Source organism: Emys orbicularis, chromosome 3, assembly GCF_028017835.1.
Source record: "Emys orbicularis isolate rEmyOrb1 chromosome 3, rEmyOrb1.hap1, whole genome shotgun sequence".
In the NCBI taxonomy this organism is placed as follows: Eukaryota; Metazoa; Chordata; order Testudines; family Emydidae; genus Emys; species Emys orbicularis.
Genome location: NC_088685.1, coordinates 204,374,043 through 204,397,061, shown reverse-complemented (window position 1 = coordinate 204,397,061; position 23,019 = coordinate 204,374,043). Strand labels below are relative to the sequence as shown.

General features: G+C 43.2%; 1 protein-coding gene across 1 annotated transcript in view; it reads left to right on the top strand.

The window, feature by feature from the left end:
- MACROD2 (mono-ADP ribosylhydrolase 2) overlaps positions 1-23,019 on the top strand; it is a 1,323,621-nt gene that overhangs the window by 20,540 nt on the left and 1,280,062 nt on the right. The gene's annotated exons all lie outside the window — the stretch shown is intronic.

Sequence of the window (23,019 nt, the reverse complement as noted above, 5' to 3'; positions counted from 1 at the left end):
CTTTATTGGTTCTGAGTAGTAGTAGTAAGGCATTTTTATGTTAGGAATCACTTAAGTTGTGTGTTTTTGTTTTTTGGTAGCTAAACATTAGACTATTTTATATTTTTATGCTCTTTCACACTCTGGTTAAAGGGGGAAAATACAACATTCTTAACTCAAATGTTTAAAGGACCAGGAAATTGTTTACAATTTTTAAAAAACTCATACTTTTGTTCATGTTTCTACCCAGATATGCCTCTATTTTGGATCTGTCTTTTGCAGACTACCTTCTTGTTCATTTTTATATTCTCTGCGTCTTGGGTGTGGAGTGGGGGTGGAGGGGAAGTATAACTCTAAAAATTTAGAATAAAGCCTTAAGTGGCGTTTTGGAAATTGAGTTCTTCCTAAGGCGAATACTTTCGGCTACTAATCTGTACTCTGGTATGCTCTACTCCTGAATTTGTGCCTTATCACTTTAGAGAAAAAAGGAAAGCATAAAAACAAGCAACTTGTGAAACACAAGATGTAATCTACATTGCTTAAGTAATGCTCTCCAAGTGCAGTCTTCCCTTTCCTTGTTTTGTCTGCTTTTTCTTTCCTAACTCTAACACTTAATTCTCTCATTGTTCATGATCTAAATTAGATAGTAATCTGTGTAGATACTTGTGTTTATGAAGCTATTTGCATGCCTAAAATACTTGAAAACTATAAAGGGGTGGGGTGGAGTGGCAGAAAGCCCAAAACGTGTATTGGCAGACAGTGATACCTCTTTGAATGCAACTGTGAATCTAAGTATTCTTATAAGAAGTGTTATACAGGATACCTATTATAAATAGTTTGAAACACTCCATTGGCTTAGAGTGGCTACACAGAGAGCTTACAGCAGCGCAGCTCTCAACACACTATGCTTATACCCGTGTTAAAGGCTCCCTTTAGTGGGCTGCCTCTCAAGTTGATTCTTTTTAACTTTTACCCATACTAGTTGAAACTGTTTTAACCATACTTTTAAAGCACGAGTTGGAATTATTTGGGTGCTCTATCATAAGTTGTTGTACAAAAGAATGCTTCTTGATGGGGACACAGCTCTTATCCTTCGTTGACATATGTTAGCTGGGTCTGACTCAAGCGTAGGTGAAGGACGGTGCCCATCTGTTGGGAAAATATTGTAAGAAACCAGATGGTCTCAAAACCTCTTCCGAAAGTAGTAGGACTGTGTTTCAGTTTAGTCTCTGGCAGAAGTCAGTCCACTGAGAAAGCTCTGCCCCGGGGATATAAGATATATACACTGGGTTCTGAGATACAAAATATTGTGGTTGAATCAGGTGCTAATGGTGAATGGTGGTCACTGACCACACAAGTCCCCAGTGAATTTAGGGTTTCTTAATTGAAGGACCAGGACCTTTAAAATGATCTTGGAACTTGAAAGCCAACACTGTGGTGTGCTTGTCTTACAGCATACAACAGCCTGCATGCTATAAAGGACATAGTATCAGCTCCAGCTGCTGGCTGCCCTTGAAGAACATCCTGGTGATAAACTGGTATAGATCATTGTGGTCAGGTCCTAATACCAGTGTGAGAGGCATAATCACTTGGCCAGTTATAGATTGAACAAAGGTATCACGTAAATGTTGAACAACAGTGACAGGATTAAGACCTGTAGGACTTGGCAGATCCTGCTGCCCATCCCTATTTTGAGTTCTTGGAAAAGATGGAGATATCCTCTGCCATCTCCCACAGAAGTCATCAGAACCTCCTGAGCTATTTATTGAGGGCCATTGATAGACTGAGCTCTTAATATGGGTGTGTCTCCTCTGACCATCATTGCCTCTAGCACAGCTGTTGTTCTGGTAGCCAGCGACAGGCAAATCAAAATGTCCTCCTGTATTGCTCCTGCGTAAATGTACCACACATACACCAGAAGATGAAGTAAGCCTGCCACGTCTGTGTATTCATCTAGCTGCAGAGCAAAGTACTGACTGCTAGTGACACGGCTCACTAATTGAGTTAGGATATCATTGGCCATGTCATAAATTCAACATGACACTGTTTGATAATGGTGCTAACTGAATTAATTTTTGGGCGTTCTTTCAAAGCATAGTGCTTACCATGTCTTTAGCTGCAGGTAGTATTCTTTCCTATGCTATGGTGTGAGGTTTTCCTGACTTCACAGCTCTGTAACTCAGTAAGTCTGATGCTTTCAGGGCCTTAATATTGTCGTCCGCGGCAGCAGGGTGCAAAACTTTCTTGCTCGCCATGAGCTACACCTGCATCCGCTCGAAAAATTCTGGTGGTTTGTCCTTGTGGTGTTTATATTTTGCTTCCAAGTGTAGAAAGAGATGGTTTTAGATTATTTGACAGGACTTCACCACATAACACACACTGTAGCTGAGGGTATTCGCTGTCTCCAGTCCGAGTAAATCCCATTTCAATGTACTTTTCATCATATTTATGTCTCTTTGATACCAGGGACAAAACAGGATCTATATCAATGTTTTACTTCGCAGGGTGAGGTCTGCATGTTGTCAGACAATGACTGACCAGCGATTTCAGAAAGTGCATTGGTACTGGCAAGATAAATTTCATCACTTTGCTTCTCATCACTGATATTTTGTGTGTTATTAACACTACCTATTTTTAGCCATCAGTCTATATTTCACTGTTGTGTACAGATGTAGTTTATGTGATGTATGCAACCAGAAAAAAAAGTGAATAAGTTCTGAGCTCAGTTAGACTGGACAGTTGCTGGGCAACTGAATCCATGCTGTATGGTGAGCAGAGGTGAGGGCTCTGTACATCAGCATCTCTGTATATCTGTTCTCATTGGTACATCTTGAAGTAAATTAACTACTGTATTTTATAAAACAAATTCCTACAGTTTTAAAGCTTTGTCTGAGTACCCCTGGCTAGAAGAAGGCGGGGGAGGGAGTACCATGGAGAAGGCTGATGTTAAAAACCCTCTTCATGCTTTCTTTTCATGGAGGATTCTTCTCTATGCACAGATCTGGTCAGATGATTAGGCAAACATATATGTATCTTCTCTCTTAAATCCAGGGCTGTTAGTGACTCTTATATTCTGGGAAGCTTGCAACAAAACCCATCGCATGTGTAGCTTCAGAATGTGATTTGAGTTAAATGATTGTTTTAGAAGTATAGTGATTGATCCAGCATCAGGAAGGCGTGAGACCGGTTTTTAAATTTTTGCCTAAATAAAAGGCAGTAGAATTGCATGAAGAAGTCAAGGAGGAGTGGAGATCTTGAAATTATATACACTTGCTGTTCCTATACAAAATATATACTGTTGGTCTTGATAAAATCTGACTTAATGTCTGTGTGCAAATATATTAACAAGACTAATATTGGTATTTATAATAGCTTGATACTATGTGACAGATGCAAGTAAACTTATTTCTAGAACTGATTTGCCTTTGTAAGTTTCCAACCTATTTTGTACTTTCTTTTCTAGTAAGTAAACAGTTTGACTTGGCCTTGATGTATTTAAGGAGAGGGCTGTGTAGCTGGTAAAAAAAAAAAAAAACTTGTCTTGAAATTAATTGTTCAAGTACTTTCATCTTGACTCAGGGAAGATCATATTCCTATATATCTCGCGTGTGAGCAGAATGTTAGAGCTTATGTGATGTTGGTGAAATACTTTCCATGCAGTTGTTTAGTCTGTTTTGAGAACTATGTGACTACTATTCTCCAATGGACATCCCAGTAAAGCTGGAGAAATACATTTGGAAGAAACATGGTTTCAATTTTAGTGATCTGAAATGAGTGAATTGAATGAGAATGAATTTTAGATCACGTTTTTGATACAGCCTTGCCAGAAACTTTCTTGCAGCATTTTCTTCAATAAGATTCCCCCCCCCCCTTTTTTAAAGAGAGATGTTCAGTGCAGCAGGATACAGTAAAAATTAAAAACACCGCCAAAAATCTGAAGTGGGATGGGTTAAAGGCTGACACATTGAGAACACCTCTTCTAGTGCACTCTAATCACTAGATGTTTTGAGAAGGAGGGGGAAAAGGAGGAAGTTCTTTGATGTTCAGCTTGGAACCTGCACATCATATAAGTAAGCCAATGTCACATGTGCCGTTTTCTGTTTGTTTAGAGAAACGAAATCTAGTGGACATCTGTTTCTTCTTGCTCTGCCCATATTGCCCCTCTCTTTTGGCTCGCTCCTTATCTTCAAACATAAGCTGCTTGTCTTCACTTTCAGGCTGTGCAGAGCATATTTCCACCTTACCTATCTTCTCTCATTCATAATCAAAAGGTCGGCTTGTGCCTCCAATTGTCCCATAATGCCAAACTCATCACCTACTTGCTAATTTTCCAGCAAGCATCATTGTGCTTTCTCCTGTGCTGCCCCTTGCACTGGGGAGGAACTCCCCATAAATATCAACAATCTCACTTCACTGTTCTTCAAATCTCTCCTTAAAACTCTTCTTTGCCATGATGCTTATTTAAAAAAAACTTGATAATGACTAGGCGGCTGGAGTACTGAGACCACTGGCAACCATGCTAATCAGTATTCTCTCACTGTTTCCTTAGACTCCCCTGTCTCCATCTGTTGTCTCTTGCCTTACGCATGGACAGTCTTCTGTTCTGTGTTTATACAGTGCCTAGCACCATAGGGTTCTGGTCTGTGGCTACGGCTTCTAGGTGCTACAGTAACGTAAATAACTAACAATAATATTAGAACACATAGCAGCTTTTGTGATGTATAGCTACATAATATTTTAAGAGTGAGATAACTAGAAACAGTCATAAACATTAGAGAATAACTTTGCTACATAATTTCAGAAACTCCACTCTCCTTAAGCTTGTTGTTTCCACATAAATATTCAGGTTTTTGCTTTATCTTTTTGTGCAGCTGCTTTGTGTAAAGTCAGTTATTTCCCTAACCCTGCAAGTAACTGTCATCTGGGAAGAGAAGGTGTTTTCTAGACTCTTCATTTTACGCTGCTCGCATAAGATATTTTTATTTTTTTATTTTTTTTAGACAAGCCATCCACTGTAAAAATGTCTAGTTTGGAGACAGCATGATCCAGAATCAAGTGATTGAGACTGGTGTTTTGTTTGTTTTTTTAAAAAACAAATGGAAACAAAAAAAGTTAACTAATTTGGATGTTTGTGCTTTGACAACTCAAAGTTAACATTTACAAAGAACTAAATTGCATGGCTATGTTTGGGCAGTTGAGCTTTTTTTGCTGGCATTGCACATGTGTACAAACTCCCACTGGAGTGGATTAGTGTGAAAACAGAGGTTTAAATCCTACTTCCCAACAGACCCATTGCAGGCAAGATAGTCCTTGGTACTCCTATTTGTCCTGAATAGCTAGAGTAAAGCAAATTAGTTTTGGTTGCAGTTAATGTCTTTGTCCACCATGAACTGAGCAGCTGGAGATACACACCCAGAGCAGAAGAGACATGTCTACGCGACAGCTGGGAGGTATGATTTCCAGTTCATACATTGCGGCGGGGCAGCCGCTAGGGCTAGCCACCGGACGTTGGATCCTAGGGGTCAGGCAGGCTCGGATGGGGTGGCTAGCCTGAGCTGCTGTTTTTAGCATGCTCCCTTGAGCTGAGCTACCCAGTGGGGTTACCTGCAATGAGAATCACCCTGTGATTTATTTCCACCACCATTTAGCTCTCCTTATGGAGAAAACAGCAGCTTCAGTTCAGACCCCCTCCTGGTGTGTCTTGAGGGGGTTTGAAGAAGAAATTAATCTCTCATTGAGGGTGACAGAAGGAAAAAGGAATCCCATAGGATGGGGAAGAGGGGTAAAATGCAAAGAATGGTAGAGGGAGAGTGCAAGCAGGAGGGATACGACATAAGGAATCAGCTGCCAACCTCATTGTCTGGAAAATTCTCTTGCAAAATGTTTCAGATGTTTGTGACTATGCACATAGATGGTGCTGGGGACTGTGTAACAGAAGTGAGCCTCAGCCATGGGGACTGGGATGAACAAGGCATGTTGTGTAGAGGGGAGTGAGAGAAAGTGTTATAGGAGAATGAGGAGGAGATGCAGTTTAAAATTGCCAGGCTGCCTGTTCAACATAAGTTTATGAAATCAGCCATGCTAACGTTCTTTCTGTTGTAAAATCTGAACTTGGCACCATTAAGTATTCACAATTTACAATACAAAAATTAAAAAGTGGCTCTTAAGTCACAGAATGCTGCTCAAAGGGCAGCTGGGTTTCTGGGAGATGGGGTCCAAATAGTTCAGGGATATTTTAAATAGGCAGCTCATAAGTATAAGCAAATATTGAAACTGCTAGTGGGGAAAAAGGCAAAACCTACCTTTTTTTTTTTTTTTTTTTTTTTTTTGTCTGTCCTTTTTTTAGGAGCCATATTTTATAGCTGAGCGACACCTTGTATAACAAAAGGAAAAAGCATAATAGGCGAAAGATGTCGAAATTTGCGTTAAAAGGCTTCATTTGCCTGAAGTGTAACAATAGCCTACTAGCGTGCATGCTCTTCTTGCTTTGTTGGGCAAAAAATAAAATTTGCATACTGACAACAGGAAGATGTTAAACTATCATTTAATTCTTTCATTTCTGTTAAGCGGTGCTGTCTAGTTAACAAGATAAGTGTGCAGAACTTGACCCTGATGGACTCCCCTTCTGGGTGAGGAGAAAGAAATTCCTTTGTTTCTTAACATGTTTGGTTCTCACAATCAACAGCACCTCTGTTTTGACAAACATTTAGAAAGGTACGCACTAATTACTTGCCATGCAAGAAATAAAGTGCAGAAACAGGTTGGGGAGAATAAACTTAGATTATATTTTCTTCTCTCCCCATCTACACCCACCAAAAACAAACATCAAAACTTACTTGCAAGTGTATTCAATTCTGCAAACTAGATGCTGGAAACAGGATTTATAAGTCCTTAGATCTACTACCCAGTTGTTCACCTCTCTTCTGTAGATATGGGGCCCACTTCAGTTCATCTGGTTGCCCCTTTGGCTGAGCCATTGGCAAAAATTTGGGGCCTTGCAGGTTGGTTTCTCATATGGAGGAGAAAACCATGTCATGAAGTCAGATTTTCCTACTTGGTTTATCCTTAAAATGTATACTAGTCTCTTGTCTTTCCTGGCCAGTGGTTGGAACTAACAGCACCCAGGCACTTCAATTTTCTCCCTCCCACAAGGAGTTTCATGTAAGGAATCCTTACCCGTCCCAAGAATTAGCTATTCTGCGCATCAGCTCCTTTCCAGGGGCTCACAGACTCTGAGCCAAATGCATACTGCTTCCTTCCATATACCACACACACATGAATTTTGACTGCTTAATTCAAGGCTTTGTTACAGCTCCCACCCCCTAAGTTTGACACCTAGGAAACCTGTTAGATGCACATACTTTTGCTCTGAACTGCATGTGCTTTCTAGGTGGGGCTCTTGGCCTCCAGGAAGTCTGCAATCCCTCTCCATCCATGGTCCTTACTGGCATGCTACTGTGTGCGTGTACAATCAGAGAATGCATCGTTTCCTCTTCAAATGGAGCATGTTCAGTCATGTAAAATACCGCCTTTTAATATCACTTTCAAACTTTTGAAGGAAGGAAAAAAAAATTTTTTTTGGGAGAGACTCCGAGATGGAAAGACAGATGCCCTACTGCAGAGGTGGGCAAACTACGGCCCGCGGGACCCTCCTGCCCAGCCCCTGAGCTGCTGCCCCGGGAGGCTAGTCCCTGACCCCTCCCCTGCTGTTTCCCCTGCCCTGCAGCCTCAGCTCGCCCTGGCGCAATGCTCTGGGCGGCGGGGTTGCGAGCTCTTGCTGGGCAGCACAACTGCAGACCCGCGGCCTGGCTCCAGCTGGGCGGTGCGGCTGCGTGTCCTGGCGCTCTGGGCGGCGCGGCTGTAGCGCCGCCAGTCACCGGTGCTCCAGGCAGCACGGTAAGGGAGCAGGGGGGGTTGGATAGAGGGCAGGGGAGTTTTGAGTGGTGGGTGTGGATAGGGGTCAGGGCGGTCAGAGGGTGAAAAACGGGGGTTGAATGGGGGTAGGAGTCCCCAGGGGGAAGTCAGGAAGGAGAGGGGGGTTGGATGGGCAGTCAGGGGCAGAGGTTCCAGGGGCAATCAGGGAGAAGGGGTGGTTGGATGGGACAGGGGTCCCGGGGGGGGCAGTCAGGAATGAGAGCAGGGGTTGGATGGGGCAGTGGGGGGCAGTCAGGGGCAAGGGTTCTGGGGGCAGTGAGGGGACAGAGAGGAAGGGGTGGTTGGATGGGGCAGTCGTCCCGGGGGGGGGGGGAGTGGAGGGGAGGGGCAGTCAGGGGTTGGATGGGGTGGCGGGGGGCAGTCAGGGGCAGGGGTTCCGGGGGCTGTCAGAGGATATGGAACAGGGGGGGCCCTCCATACAATTTCGGAAACACGATGCAGCCCTCAGGTCAAAAAGTTTGCCCACCCCCGCTCTACAGTGTGTAATCCCCAGGCACTTTTCCTTTCCCAGTACCAATCCCACTTCAGGCTTTTATATTTTGAAACTATATGTAAGGTAGAACTTCTGTCTGATGGGAGAGGGGCAGCAGTTCTCCAGTAAATGGTGAGGTGTTGTGTGTCAGGACTATTGCTAATGCACTAAAAATGTCATGTTTTGATGGTTGTCAACATCTCCTTTTTTTAGCAGACAATTTCAATATTGTCCTGCTTTCTATATAATCACCAGCTTTAAGTTTTTAAAAGCCTTTCTTAGTTTTTCTTCCTCTAGTAAAAAGTTACTTTATTTTTCTTAATTTGGTATTTGGCATCTGGTATTTGGCTAAAGTTTCAGTTGAAAATGTCTTTTAGTGGGCAGTATATCTGTTACAGACATTTTAAAATCACAAATCGGGTCCGTCCCTCCCCTACATCCCCCCCCCCCCACATCATGGGATCGGCTTAAAAATCATGAGCGTTTTTTCCCCCCCAGTATACACTTTGGGTTCTTATTTACCTTGTGAGTATTGAGGCTGTGGTCTTTTACTGGGGCTTGGATTCCTTCACTGGGGTGTGCTCAGGCCCTGGTCTGAAGAACTTCACTGGGGTTTGCTGGGGTCTGGGATTCTTCACTGTGGTCTCTTACTGGAATGTGTTGGGTTCCTCACTAGGCTCTGGAGTTCTGCATTGGGGCAGGATGGACTCCCCTTCTTGAGCAGCTGCCTTCTCTCAAGTGTGGGGAACCAGCAGGTACGACTCAGCAGCTGCTGAAGCAACATCTATTTCCTTAATTGCTGCCAGGCAGGGAATGGACTTGTCAAGAGCCTCTCCTGCAGCTACCTACAAGTAGGGGCTCCAGTTCTGGCAGTATTTCGTTTGCTGGCAGCTGATGGGGAAAGCAGTTGCCTTTTGTTGATCTTCGGCAGCTGAACAGCTGCAGTTTTGCACCACTGGCTCTGATTGAAAATAATACAAAGTGAGCACTGTACACTTTCTGTTTTGTAATTGTAATCAATACATTTGAAAAAGTAGGGGGGGGGGGAGTAGAAAAAATCCAAAAAGATTTAATAAACAATAGAATACCAATTGAAATTTAACAGTGCAATTAATCATGATTAATTTTTGAGTTAATTGCAATTAATCGACAGCCCTAGTAAACACCTTTCTCCTTTTCCAAAGGTAGTAATGAAAATAATAGACAAATTAACAACTGTGAGGGCCTCATTCAGTGTTCAGTAAGGAATTACCAAGTATAATAATACACAATAAAAAAAAAATCAAAAACTAAAAAACTTTCACAAACCAGTTTAGGTTGCTAAGTTGTTACTATCTTGCAGCAATTATAGTAATAAGTAGAGAGAGGGCTTCTGCCTGGTGAAGATCTGGCCTGCTTTCTCCTAGGAGCTGGTGTGTTGACTCCCAAGGAGCAGAGTGAATCTCGAATCTTTTAAAGAATGCAAGGCTTCTTGAGAATACACAATGAACAGATCACAACCCTGAAATGAGAGGTCCTCCTTCAGTATTGGCAAAGATGTTTTTCTACTTTTTCAAATATAGAAGTGGATGGTAAATCTTTCACTGATTTGATTTAATTAACACAATATATATACACACACATTGTTGTTTTGTATAATAACATGAAGTCTGAGAACCTGTTGGCCTATTCTTACTGAGCTCCAGAGAATATTTTATTTCAGTATGCCAGATTCCATATCTTGAACACAACATACCTTTAGACTCATAGACTCATAGACTTTAAGGTCAGAAGGGACCATTGTGGTCATCTAGTCTGACCTCCCGCATGATGCAGGCCACAAAAGCTGACCCACCCACTTTCCCTTAACTCAGCTGTTGAAGTCTCCAGATCGTGATTTAAAGACAATAGTGAGAAGTGTAAGGTGATGCATTTAGGGATGACTAACAAGAATTTTAGTTATAAGCTGGGGACGCATAGGTTGGAAGTGACGGAGGAGGAGAAGGACCTCGGAGTCCTGGTTGATCGCAGGATGACTATTAGTCGGCAATGTGACGTGGCTGTGAAAAAAGCTAATGCGATCTTGGGATGCGTTAGGCGAGGTATTTCTAGTAGGGACAAGGAGGTGCTGCTTCCGTTATACAAGGCGCTGGTGAGACCTCATTTGGAGTACTGTGTGCAGTTCTGGTCTCCTATGTTAAAAAGGACGAACTCAAACTGGAACGGGTACAGAGAAGGGCCACTAGGATGATCCGAGAAATGGAAAACCTTTCCTATGAAAGGAGACTCGAGGAGCTCGGTTTGTTTAGCCTAACCAAAAGAAGGCTGAGGGGGGATATGATTGCTCTCTTTAAATATATCAGAGGGATAAATACCAGGGAGGGAGAGGAATTATTTCAGCTCAGTACTAATGTGGACACGAGAACAAATGGATATAAACTGGCCATCCAAGTCTCCCTGCAGAATATCCCGATCCTTCTCCGAATTGGCAATACCTCCCAACTTTGTGTCATCCGCAAACTTTATCAGCCCACTCCTACATTCGGTTCCGAGGTCAGTAATAAATAGATTAAATAAAATCGGACCCAAAACCGAACCTTGAGGAACCCCACTGGTGACCTCCCTCCAACCTGACAGTTCACCTTTCAGTACTACCCACTGCAGTCTACCCTTTAACCAGTCCTTTATCCACCTCTGGATTTTCATATCGATCCCCATTTTTTCCAATTTAACCAATAATTCCTCATGCGGTACAGTATCAAACGCTTTACTAAAATCGAGGTATATTAGATCCACCGCATTTCCTTTATCTAGAAGGTCTGTTACTTTCTCAAAGAAGGAGATCAGGTTGGTTTGGCACGATCTGCCTTTCGTAAACCCATGTTGTAATTTGTCCCAATTGCCATTCGCCTCAAGGTCCTTAACTACTTTCTCCTTCAAAATTTTTTCCAAGACCTTGCATACTACAGATGTTAAACTAACAGGCCTGTAGTTACCCGGGTCACTTTTTTTCCCCTTCTTGAAAATAGGAACCACATTAGCTATTTTCCAGTCCAACGGTGCCACCCCCTAGTTTACAGATTCATTAAAAATTATCGTTAAGGGGCTTGCAATTTCTCGCGCCAGTTCCTTCAATATTCTAGGATGAAGATCATCCGGTCCGCCCGATTTAGTCCCGTTTAGCTGGTCAAGTTTGGCTTGCACCTCTGATGCTGTAATGTCAATCCCCCCTCCTTTATTCCCCTCTGTCCTGCTCACTCTATTTCTAAGCCCTTCATTAGCCTTATTAAAGACCGATGCAAAATATTCATTTAGATATTGTGCCATGCCTAGATTATCCTTAATCTCCACTCCATCTACATTCTTCAGCAGTCCCACTTCCTCTTTCTTTGTTTTCTTCCTATTTATATGGCTATAAAACCTCTTACTATTGGATTTAATTCCCCTCGCAAGGTCCAACTCTACACGGCTTTTGGCCTTTCTCACTGCATCCCTACATGCTCTGACCTCAATAAGGTAGGTTTCCTTACTGATCCCTCCCCTCTTCCATTCTTTGTACGCTTTCTGTTTTTTCTTAATCGCCCCTTTGAGACGCCCGCTCATCCAGCTAGGTCTAAATCTTCTGCCTACTAACCGTTTTCCCTTTCTCGGGATACAGGCCTCGGACAGCTCGTGCAACTTCAACTTGAAATAATCCCAGGCGACATCTGCCTTTAGATCCCTAAGTATGTTAGCCCAATGCACTTCCCTAATTAGTTGCCTTAATTTATTAAAGTTGGCCTTTTTGAAATCGTAAACCTTAGTCACAGTTTTATTTCTGTTAATCTTTCCATTTAGTTTAAACCGAATTAGCTCATGGTCACTCGAGCCAAGGTTGTCCCCTACAACCATTTCCTCAACGAGGTCCTCACTACTCACCAGCACCAAATCTAAAATTGCATCCCCCCTCGTCGGTTCAGTTACTACTTGATGAAGGAATTCATCTGCTAGCACGTCTAGGAACATCTGAGCCCTATTATTGTTACTAGCATTTGTTCCCCAGTCTATATCTGGGAAGTTAAAGTCCCCCATGATTACACAGTTCTTATTAGTTTTTACTTCCCTAAAAACATTAAATAGTTGTCTGTCCGCATCCAGGCTAGATCCCGGCGGTCTATAGCACACCCCAAGCACTATCTCAGGGGAGGCTGTAGTAGTTCTTTTACCCAGTGTAATTATTGCCCAGACAGACTCCGTCTTATCCATTCCATCACTTATTATTTCTTTACATTTAACCTCATTATTGACATACAATGCCACTCCCCCACCTTTACCTTTCTTCCGGTCATTCCTAAACAGCACATACCCTTCCATACCTGTACTCCAGTCATGACTACCGTTCCACCACGTTTCGGTTATTCCTACGATATCAGGTTTCATTTTTTGGACCAGGAGCTCCAATTCCTCCATTTTGTTACCTAGGCTTCTCGCATTGGTGTATAAACATCTTAGTGTATGCTGTCTATCCTTTTCTCCCATTAGTTATGCAATTTGGTACGGACCCCGTACTGTCCAACCACCCCCTCCTTCTCATGTCCAATCCCCTACCCCTACCTATATCTGTGCTTATCTCTTCACCCTCCTTTTCAGTGTTGGAATCTGGCGTGGAGATTAACTGGACATCTCCCAACCGTCTCCCCCAATTTCCTAGTTTAAAGCCCTTTTGATGAGATGAGCCAGCCTCCCTCCCAGAAGTCTATTTCCTTCCCTACTCAGGTGAAGTCCATCCCGTGAGAACAGCTGTCTGTCCCTGAAAGCCTCCCAGTAGCCATACATCCCAAAGCCCTCCTCATAGCACCACTCCCTTAGCCAGCTATGTATCCTCACAATTCTGTCAGCCCTTTGCTGTCCTTCTCTAGGAACAGGCAGAATCCCACTGAAGATAATCTGAGCCTCAACTTCCTTAAGCGTCTTCCCCAGTCTGGCATAATCTCCCTTGATTCTCTCTAGCGAGAACCTAGCCGTGTCATTCGTTCCTACGTGAAGGATGATCAAGGGGTTCTTACCTGCTCCTTTTAGGATCCTTTTCAACCGCAGGTCCACATCCCGTATCTTAGCGCCCGGCAGACAGCACACCCTTCTGTTTTCTGGGTCCGCCCTGGTCACAGGCCTGTCTAACCTCCTCAGTAAGGAGTCTCCAATCACATAAACCTGCCTTTGCCTGGTGACAGTGCGATCTACCAATCTATCCCCTGTTCCCTGCAGTCGTAACTCCTGTCTGTCTCTATTTTCCCTTTTATAGTCCCCCCTAGTGCCATCCTGTATCCTCCTGGGGCTGAGTATTGATGCTGTCTCCATCAACTCCTCCCCTCTCTCTATTGGACTAGCTGCCCTTCTTTTCTTCCTCTGCCTCCCACCATCAGTTACCACCCGCTGCGTTCCCTCCTCGTTATCCAAACACCCAAACCTGTTCCTGAGTTCTATTTCCCCCTCACTAGCCCTCCTTTTCCTTGGCCTGCTTCTTTCTCACTGGCATAAGGAGTCTAGCACTAGGTTCGTCAATTGCTAGGGATTCTGGCTAAGTGGTTCTCCGGTTGAACAAACCGCTGCGTGTAGACAGTGACAATTAGTGCACTAAAAGCGGAAACAAAGATGAGATGGAAGGGAGCTGTTTGTGGCAACAGGGCTTGATTCTGTGGAGTCTTAGCTGAAGTTTCTGCAAGTGACTTACATGTGTGCAGTTTTTGACACCTTTTCTCAAGGTAAGCAGGAATTATGTACATCTTGTAAACTGGTTATAGAAGTAGAAAATACCTTGAAGGAGGATTGATGACAGTCTCATTAGGAAACCAACTAACTACAAAGCCCCAAAGTCTAATGCTGGGCAAAGGAGCAACAACACTTATAATGGGTAATATTTAACAGGAGGAAATTAATAGACTTATTGTCTTTGTCATCTTTTTGTTGAGTGCTTTGAGGTCTGAATGAGACTTACCATTTTCCAAGTTTTTTCATTGCTGTTAAACATCCTTCTGTGCAAAGGCGATAAGTGAAAAAGCTGTAACATTATCTTTTGTAAAAGCACAAAAGCCTCATTGAACAGGTGAATTTGTTGAAAACTGAAGTAAGGCATTACTATTCCTGCAGATAAAATAAAATTCTTTAAGGTTTAAATATGAATAACTATTTCCTTTAAAATGCTTTTTTTCTTACATAACTCTTAAGTCCAGAAAAAGAGATCAGCTCGTTAGACAAAAGTGTTGTGGTCGAGTTTTCCTGTTAACTTACCAAAAAAACCCTGTTTATTGAGACAAAGGAGTTCAGCCAAGTGGTAACAGGGTAGTTCACTGCTAAAGTACCTGGCACTCAAATAAAAATAGAAAAGATTCATTAATATGTCCTGCTGTTACCTATTTCAAGCACCAGTTCATTATGTTTTGTGAAGCATAGCCAGGAAAAAAAAATTAAAAGCCATAGTGGGATGATTATTTTCTTGTGAATAGCTCAGTGTGCTAGACAAATGATAAAATGTAATTTCATTTTCCTTCTAGGACACTATTAATGTCAGTTTCATAATTTATAAATTGTGATCCAGTGATAGGCTCCTGCAGCATGTAGGATAGTTGAAGTGTAGGGAATAGTGAGACACTTAAAACAGCCTTTCATGGGTTGATAAGCATAGCATTAAAAGACTGACTAAGCTCCTGCCACTTACACAAACTTGCTACATGTAACTTCAAGTCATTCTTTATTTGGCTCACTGGGAAATTCAAAATTAGGTATGTTTCTTACTGCTAATAGCAGTATAGAACCATGCAGGACTTCTTTTTCCTTCAGTTCAGAAGCTAGTGACATCAGAAGTGAATTGCTGTATATTTTTTCATTGCTGGTTCTCTTCATTCAGTTTTTTTTTAACAGTGAAGGGGCTAGACATTAAGTTCTGCGGACCTATTGTATTAATTTCCAGTCAAGTATTTTGTGTTTTTAAGATTCTCGTGTGCATCTGTCAAGGCTGTATCCCCACTTTGAACTTTAGGGTACAACTGTGGGGGCCTGCATGAAGACTTCTAAGCTTAATTACCAGCTTAGATCTGATCCGCTGCCACCATTCCCAAAGACTAATTCCCTTCCCTGGGAAGCCTTGAGAAACCTTTCACCAATTCCCTGGTGAATACAGATCCAAACCCCTTGGACCTTAAAACAAGGAGAAATTAACCATCCCCCTCCTTTCTCCCACCAACTCCTGGTGAATACAGATCCAACCCCCTTGGATCTAAAACCAGGAAAAATCAATCAGGTTCTTAAAAAGATGGCTTTTACTTAAAGAAAAAGGTAAAAATCATGTCTGTAAAATCAGTATGGAAAATAACTTTACAGGGTAATCAAACTTAAAGAACTCGGAGGACTCTCCTCTAGTCTTAGGTTCAAAGTACAGCAAACAAAGATAAACACTCTAGTAAAAGGTACATTTACAAGTTGAGAAAACAAAGTAAAACTAAGACGCCTTGCCTGGCTTTTTACTTACAAGTTTGAAATATGAGAGACTTGTTTAGAAAGATGGGGAGAACCTGGATTGATGTCTGGTCCCTCTCAGTCCCAAGAGCGAACAACCCCCTAAACAAAGAGCACAAACAAAAGCCTTTCCGCCCCCCCCCAAGATTTGAAAGTATCTTGTCCCCTTATTGGTCCTTTGGGTCAGGTGTCAGCCAGGATACCCGAGCTTCTTAACCCTTTATAGGTAAAAGGATTTTGGAGTCTCTGGCCAGGAGGGATTTTATAGTACTGTACACAGGAGAGCTGTTACCCTTCCCTTTATAGTTATGACAGCATCAAATTAATTATCTTTAGCTAGTTTCCTGCTAGTGTACAGTATCTTGAGCCAGAACTCACAATGTTATTTAGAAGTTTGTTGACTTATTCTTTGGCTTCACTGCAATTTTTTTTTAAAAACCTGCTGGTAATCTGGGTGTGACCCTGAATTTTATTTACTGGTCCCTGTCACTTGCTACAGATCAATCACCTAAATTAATATCCTTGTTATATGACCGTTATCAGCAACCAACTCCAGTGGGTACTGGTTATAACTTACTTTGCAAAAGAGAGCACAAAATTTGTCTTTATAATAGGAAAATAATTAAATATTTCAGATTATCATCAGTCTGATATTCAACCTATTGATACCTTTGTATGGATTTTCTTGGGTTTGAGTAAGACCTTGAACAGTGTCCTGATGACAATAGCCCTAGGAACAAAACCGCAATTGAAAACAAAAGTCAGTTGATGACAAATGTACAGATGAATTAAATCTGTGTTGGTGGCTTAAATTATGCAAAAATGTCATATTGACATACTTTGCAGTATCTCTTTTCCTGGAAGTGGCATTGATACAATCAGATCTGTGCACTACCAGTGTGAGTGAACACTATGTAGCATTACATTTATGTAATATTTTAGTTATCTTAAATGCATTACTACTTAATACACTTTGTGTACACATAGTTTAGTGTAAAAGGTGGAGCAGTAGTGACACCTATAGGTTGTCTCATTTTTTTTTTTTTTGGTTGCTTATGACTGACAGAGCCATACCTAGGCATTTTAGCTCCCGGGGCAAGTAAGCATATATGTGCCCCATAGAGGCAACGTGTGTTTGTGGGGGATACATGGGGTCACGTACCCCACCCAGATTGCTTCCTTCCATTTAGCACAGAGGTTTTCAAACTATGGGGACACGCCTCACGGTTTGAAAACCATCGCCTACTGTTAGGAGCCAGTGGATCAGAAGCTGGAGGGAGCTGCCCAGCCCCCTCAGGCTTCTGGCTCTCTGCTTTGGGAGCTGGGGTGCTGGCTTACTGGCTGGAAGCCCTCCCTGCCCTGAGCTAAGCCCCCTCTGCATAGCTGGGTCCCCAGGCAGGGTGGGGAACACCGCTCCGAGCTGTGCTGCATAGCCGGGTCTCCAGGCAGGGCGGGCAGCTCGGAGCTGTGCTGCATAGCCGGGTCTCCAGGCAGGGCGGGCAGCTCGGAGCTGTGCTGCATAGCCGGGTCTCCAGGCAGGGCGGGCAGCTCGGAGCTGTGCTGCATAGCCGGGTCTCCAGGCAGGGCGGGCAGCTCGGAGCTGTGCTGCATAGCCGGGTCTCCAGGCAGGGCGGGCAGCTCGGAGCTGTGCTGCATAGCCGGGTCTCCAGGCAGGGCGGGGAGCTCGGAGCTGTGCTGCATAGCCGGGTCTCCAGGCAGGGCGGGGAGCTCGGAGCTGTGCCCCGATAGGCTCTTGTCTCTCCCTCGAAGGAGACTGGCGCCAGCACACGATGCCCAGCTGCCAGCAGCAGAGCTGCAAGAGCCTTGGGGAGCATCTCATGGCAGGTGGGCTCTGTGCGCAGGGGCCAGCTCCAGGGGACATCACAGCTGGCCCCAGGCTCCTTCAGGGGAGAGGCAATAGTGTGACGGGGCATACCATGGAGTGTGAAGAGGCAAACCAGCTTGGGGAGCAGGGCAGGGAGGGCCCGAGTAGGCTGGGTGATTCCCACTAGCTTCCAATCGACTGGCACCTGCCGGTTCAGGTTTGGAAGAAGTATAGACTTGGCAAAAAATTTGCCTTTGGGACATGCTCAAAATAGCTTGTTAGATACTTTAGTTGTTTTCTGAATATGCTATACTGCACTCACACACTTTCATAAAGCACTTTGAGAACCAAACATGAATGATCATTTTGTATATTGAAAACATTAAGAAACCAATAGCATGCAAGAGTCCTAACGCCGTCACTTGCTGTTCCCACTAGACAACACTGTCTTCACCAAGCCAAGGATATAATATAGGAATGCTGATCCCTCAGCATTCTGTTGTCCAGCAAATAGTTGTATAACCTACTGGCAAAGTAGGTGTTGCCCACCTCTAGTGGGTTGGGCTCCCACAGGATAATAGCAGTAGTAGGCTATCAGCTAGTGGCATTCCTTAAGTTTGAAAACATCAGTGGAAAATAATCGGCTGTTTTGTAACTCTCCAGAATTATTTTAGACTCTATCTTTAAAGGGAAGACTTCAAAGGAGCATGTCACTGCTTTAGATGAGTTGAAGAGCTTTTCTGAATCATCTCGTAGATCTCAGCCCAGCCCCTACTGCCTCAAACTGTCACTTAATACAATTCCTCACAATGCTGAATCATAAAGCAACCACCTGTGTTAGCTAATGGGGGTCGAATTCCATCCCAGCTGCTTTCCTTTAAAGAGTCAGAAGCAGTTATCCTCAGGAGAACAAGTAAACCTAGTGGGGCAGTGCTGCTCCATTGCCAGTCAAAATGCTTCAGTTTCACAATCAGCCTGAAAAAGACTGAGGTTATGTACCAGCACCAGGCCACCAGCATCACGAGCACCATGATCCCATCAACACAATTGACAACACCCCCTCACCTCAGTCAGGAAATTCTGCTGCCTGGGTAGCATACTTTCCAGCAATGCCAGGTTGTATGATGAGATCATTCAGTACCTGGCAGAGGCCAGTTTGGAATTTGACAGGCTCCCCCACAGGCTCTGAAGGAAGTGTGGAGTCTGCCACAGAATTAAAATAAAAATCTATTCTGCTATTGTACTCACCTCACTCCTCTATGGCTGTAAGACATGGATGCTCTACCAACATCACATCAAGCAGCTGGAGAGCTTCCAACTTCGCTGCCAAAGATCCATGTGCAACATCAAGTGGCAGGACAGGATCCCCAACACTGAAGTCCATGGGAGGTGGCAAATCCCTGGCATCGAGAGCGTGCTCATCAGCGCTCAATTTTACTGTGTTGGACATGTGTACTGAAAGCAGGCACTGCTGTACAGCCAGTTGAGCACAGGAATGCATTTTAAGGTCGACACATCTTTAGACACCTTGAAGGCCAATCTCAAAGAATTCAAGATAGACCTTAGAACCTGGGAGCTTGTTGCACTGGACAGATGCAGATGGAGAGGTCTGTGCCATGAGGCCATGCCCACTTTTAAGGAGCAGTATGTGAGGTCTCTGCAGGAGAAGAGAGCATATCTTAAGGCTAGTGCCTCAACCCTTTTTCCCAACGATGACTACACTTGAAAGATATGCAGTCATGTTTGCAAATCCGGGATCGGATTTGCTTCCCATGTGAGACTCCATGGAAACAAACCCAGAACTCACGTCCATGCTAGCTGAACGCCCATCCACTGAAGTGACGGGAGAATCCAACAGTCATTGATCAAAAGTGGAGATTGTGATCTAGGGACTTTGGTATGAACGTTTGGAAGGGAGATAGCTATGTGCATTGAAAAATGGATTTAGATAATGGCTGGATGTATGGCTCTTGAACAAATACCAGCACCATCCATCCCCTAAGTGTTGTCAGAGTTTTGCATTGATGATGTCAACAAATTCTGATCTTTGTTCTTACAAATGTTTATGGCTCTAGATGGTGGTTCTCCCAAAGCTCAAATAAGCAAAGAGTTGCTTTGTCTTCAGACTGAAGCTCATGGTCTAAAGCAGAGTTAATGAGATTATATTTTTTTGGCTACCTGCATAGTAGAAGAAATATCAACTCTTCAAGCACAAATCAAAGCAAAACTAAGTACTATAAGGATTGGTAAATAGGTTGAAAGGAAAGTGTGCCAAATGTGCCAGAAACTTACACATTTCTCTCATTACTCTCACTAAATCTTCCCTTTAGCTTTTCTTTTTGTAATGAAGGATTTCATTTCATTGAGATTTGAAAATGCCTTGTCATTAAATTGTCAGTTTAACAGTTCAGTTTCACTTGTGACTTGATGTGGGCTTGAGTCCCAGCCCAGAGCGGAGTGACTACTCTAATACACTAGAAAAATTACTCTAAAAATGTCATTTTAGTACTGTAATTATGACGCAGACTCCCACCGTACAGGAATGAACATAAGTCTGGTTTACTGGTTAAAACATAACATAACGTATGTACTGATAAATTACTGACTGATCTGGCAGCTGCCTTTTATACTCTAAAACTGAGATGAGCTGGCAACCTATATAATCAGAAGGCACAATGAGTTTCCCCCCTCCTACTCTAAGTTTACAAAAAATGTTTAAACCATAAGTGTGTAAAGCCTAATGGGTGTGTAGTCTCTTGCCCTCAGTGATTTAGACCATTTGGACCGTATCTGGTTGCTACCCGTAGTTTTAGATTTATTCACGATCGTTGCCCATCAACAGCTCAAGCACCTTGGGCCCTACAGATAGGGGCTGGCTCCAGGAGGTGTTGCCTCTCCCTGAAGGAGCCCAGTGCCAGCTGGCAAGAGTGCACTGGGGCACGGCTTGGATCTGTGCCACCCGCCCTGTCTGGGGAGCGCCCAGCCATGCAGAGGTGGTCCAGCTTGGGGAAACAGGGCAAGGAGCGCTGCCAGGCAGCCAGCCAACACCCCAGCTCCCATAGTGCAGAAAGCTAGGGGCCTGAGCACGCCATGTGGCTCCCACCAGCTTCTGATCTGCTGGTTCCTGGCAGGAGGCAACGGCTTTCAAACTGTGAGGTACGTCGCCACGGTTTGAAAACCTCTGTGCTAAATGGAAGGCAGAAATCTGGGGATGGGGGCCCGTGACTCCATGTGCCCCGCCTACACTGTTCCATTTTTCCACCCCCCCACTGTTTTGTGCCCTGGGCGGCTGGTCCGCTTGCCCCACACTGGTTATGCCCTGATGTAATGATGGGGTTATAGGTGTCTGGGCTAATTGTATGACCCTTGCAAATCATTCATATAAGTTGGACTTGTTTAGGTTTTTCTTAGGCTTTTTTTTTGTATCGTTTCTTTTATCCTTGTTTGCTTCTTACCTAAAGGTTCATGTAGCTGTTCTAGTAGTTAAGAGTAGCTTCAGTAACTAATGCTGCAATTAAGATTCCCCTCATTCTCCCGCCCCCTTCCCCTGCATGTATGTTTTTGGTTGTGTGTGTGATTTGTTGCTTTTTGTGCCATGGCTGTTACCAAATAGACCTACATGAAAACACATTCTAAAAATGTTTACATGCAGAGTTTTTTCTCTAAGTGTTCAGATATGGAATCATAAAAACGTAGAGCTGGAAAGGACTTCCAGAGATCAAGTCCAGACCCTGTGTTTAGGTTTACTTGGTCCTACCTCGACCATCTCTGACCGCTTTTTGTCCAACCTTTTATTAAATACCTCCAGTGATGAGGATTCCACAACTTCCCTTGGAAGCCTGTTCCAAAACTTGACTTCCCTTACAGTTACAAAGTTTTTCCCTAATAGCTAACCTAAATCTCCCTTGTCACAGATTAAGCCCATTTTACTACTTGTCCTACTTTTGATGGACCAGAGCAATTGATCACCATCCTCTTTACAACAGCCCTTAACATATTTGAAAACGGTTCTTAGGTCCCTGCTTAGTCTTTTTTGTGTGTGTGAAGATTAAATATCCCCTGTATTTTTAACTTTTCCTCATGGGTCAGGTTCTCTAAACCTTGCATTGTTTTTGATGCTGTCCTCTGGACACTCTCCAATATGTCCAAATTTTTCCTAAAAAAAAAATGTGGCATCCAGAATTGAACCCAGTACTCCAGTGGAGGCTTCACCACTGCTGAGTAGAATGAGACAATTACCTCCAATGTCTTTCTTATGACACTCCTGTTAATACACCTCAGAATGACATTAGCCTTTTTCTCGACTACATGGTTGACTCCTAATCCATTTTGTGACCCCACTGTAACCCCAAGACTATTTTTAGCAGCACTACCACCTAGCCAGTTATTACCAATTTTTGTAGTTGTGCATTTGATTTTTTTTTTCCTTCCTAAGTGTAGTACTTTGCATTTGTCTTTATTGAATTCCATTTTTTTGGATTGCAGACCAATTCTCCAATTGTTAAGGTCATTTTGCATTCTAATCCTGTTCTCGAAGTGCTTTCAACTCCTCACAGCTTGCTGTCATTTGCAGATTTCATAAGCATATTCTCCACTCCATTATCTAAGTCATTAATGAAAATATTGATTAGTATGAGATCCAGGAGAACCCCCTGAGGGACCCTGCTAGAAACACCCTCCCAGTTTGACAGCGAACCATTGATAACGATCTTTAAGTATGGTTTTTCAACCAATTATGCATCCACCTCTCAGTAATCTCATCATCTTTCCCTAGCTTGCTTATGAGAATGTCATTTGGGACTGTAAAGCCTTATTAAAATTAAAATATTTCCTCTCTACTGCTCCCACTGCCCCCCACCCCAATCCACTGGGTCAGTAGCCCTGTCAAAGAAGGAAATTAGGTTGGTTTGGCTTGATTTGTTTTTGACAAATTCATTCTGGCTATTCTGTATAACCCTATTATCCTTTAGGTGCTTACAAATTGATCAATAATTTATTGGCGTTTAAGGGGCATTGTTTTTAAGCAAAAACTTACACTAATTTATGTTTTGGAACTGTTACAGTAGTTATCAAGTGCTTGTGTCCCTTTTTGGGCTATCAGTGCCCTCTAGGGGTAAAACTGAAAATTGTCATAACTACTCATTTTCTCAAGAATAACCACATAGTTAAGGTTAAGATTTTGTCAGTTATTTTTAGTAAAAGTCACCGACAGGTCCGGGGTAATAAACAAAAATTGACTTGTCAGTGACTTTTACTGAAAATAATGAGGAGAGAGAGGGTGGGAGGGGGAGGAATGACACCTGGATCCCCATAAGGGTGGAGAGGGGGCTGACAGTCC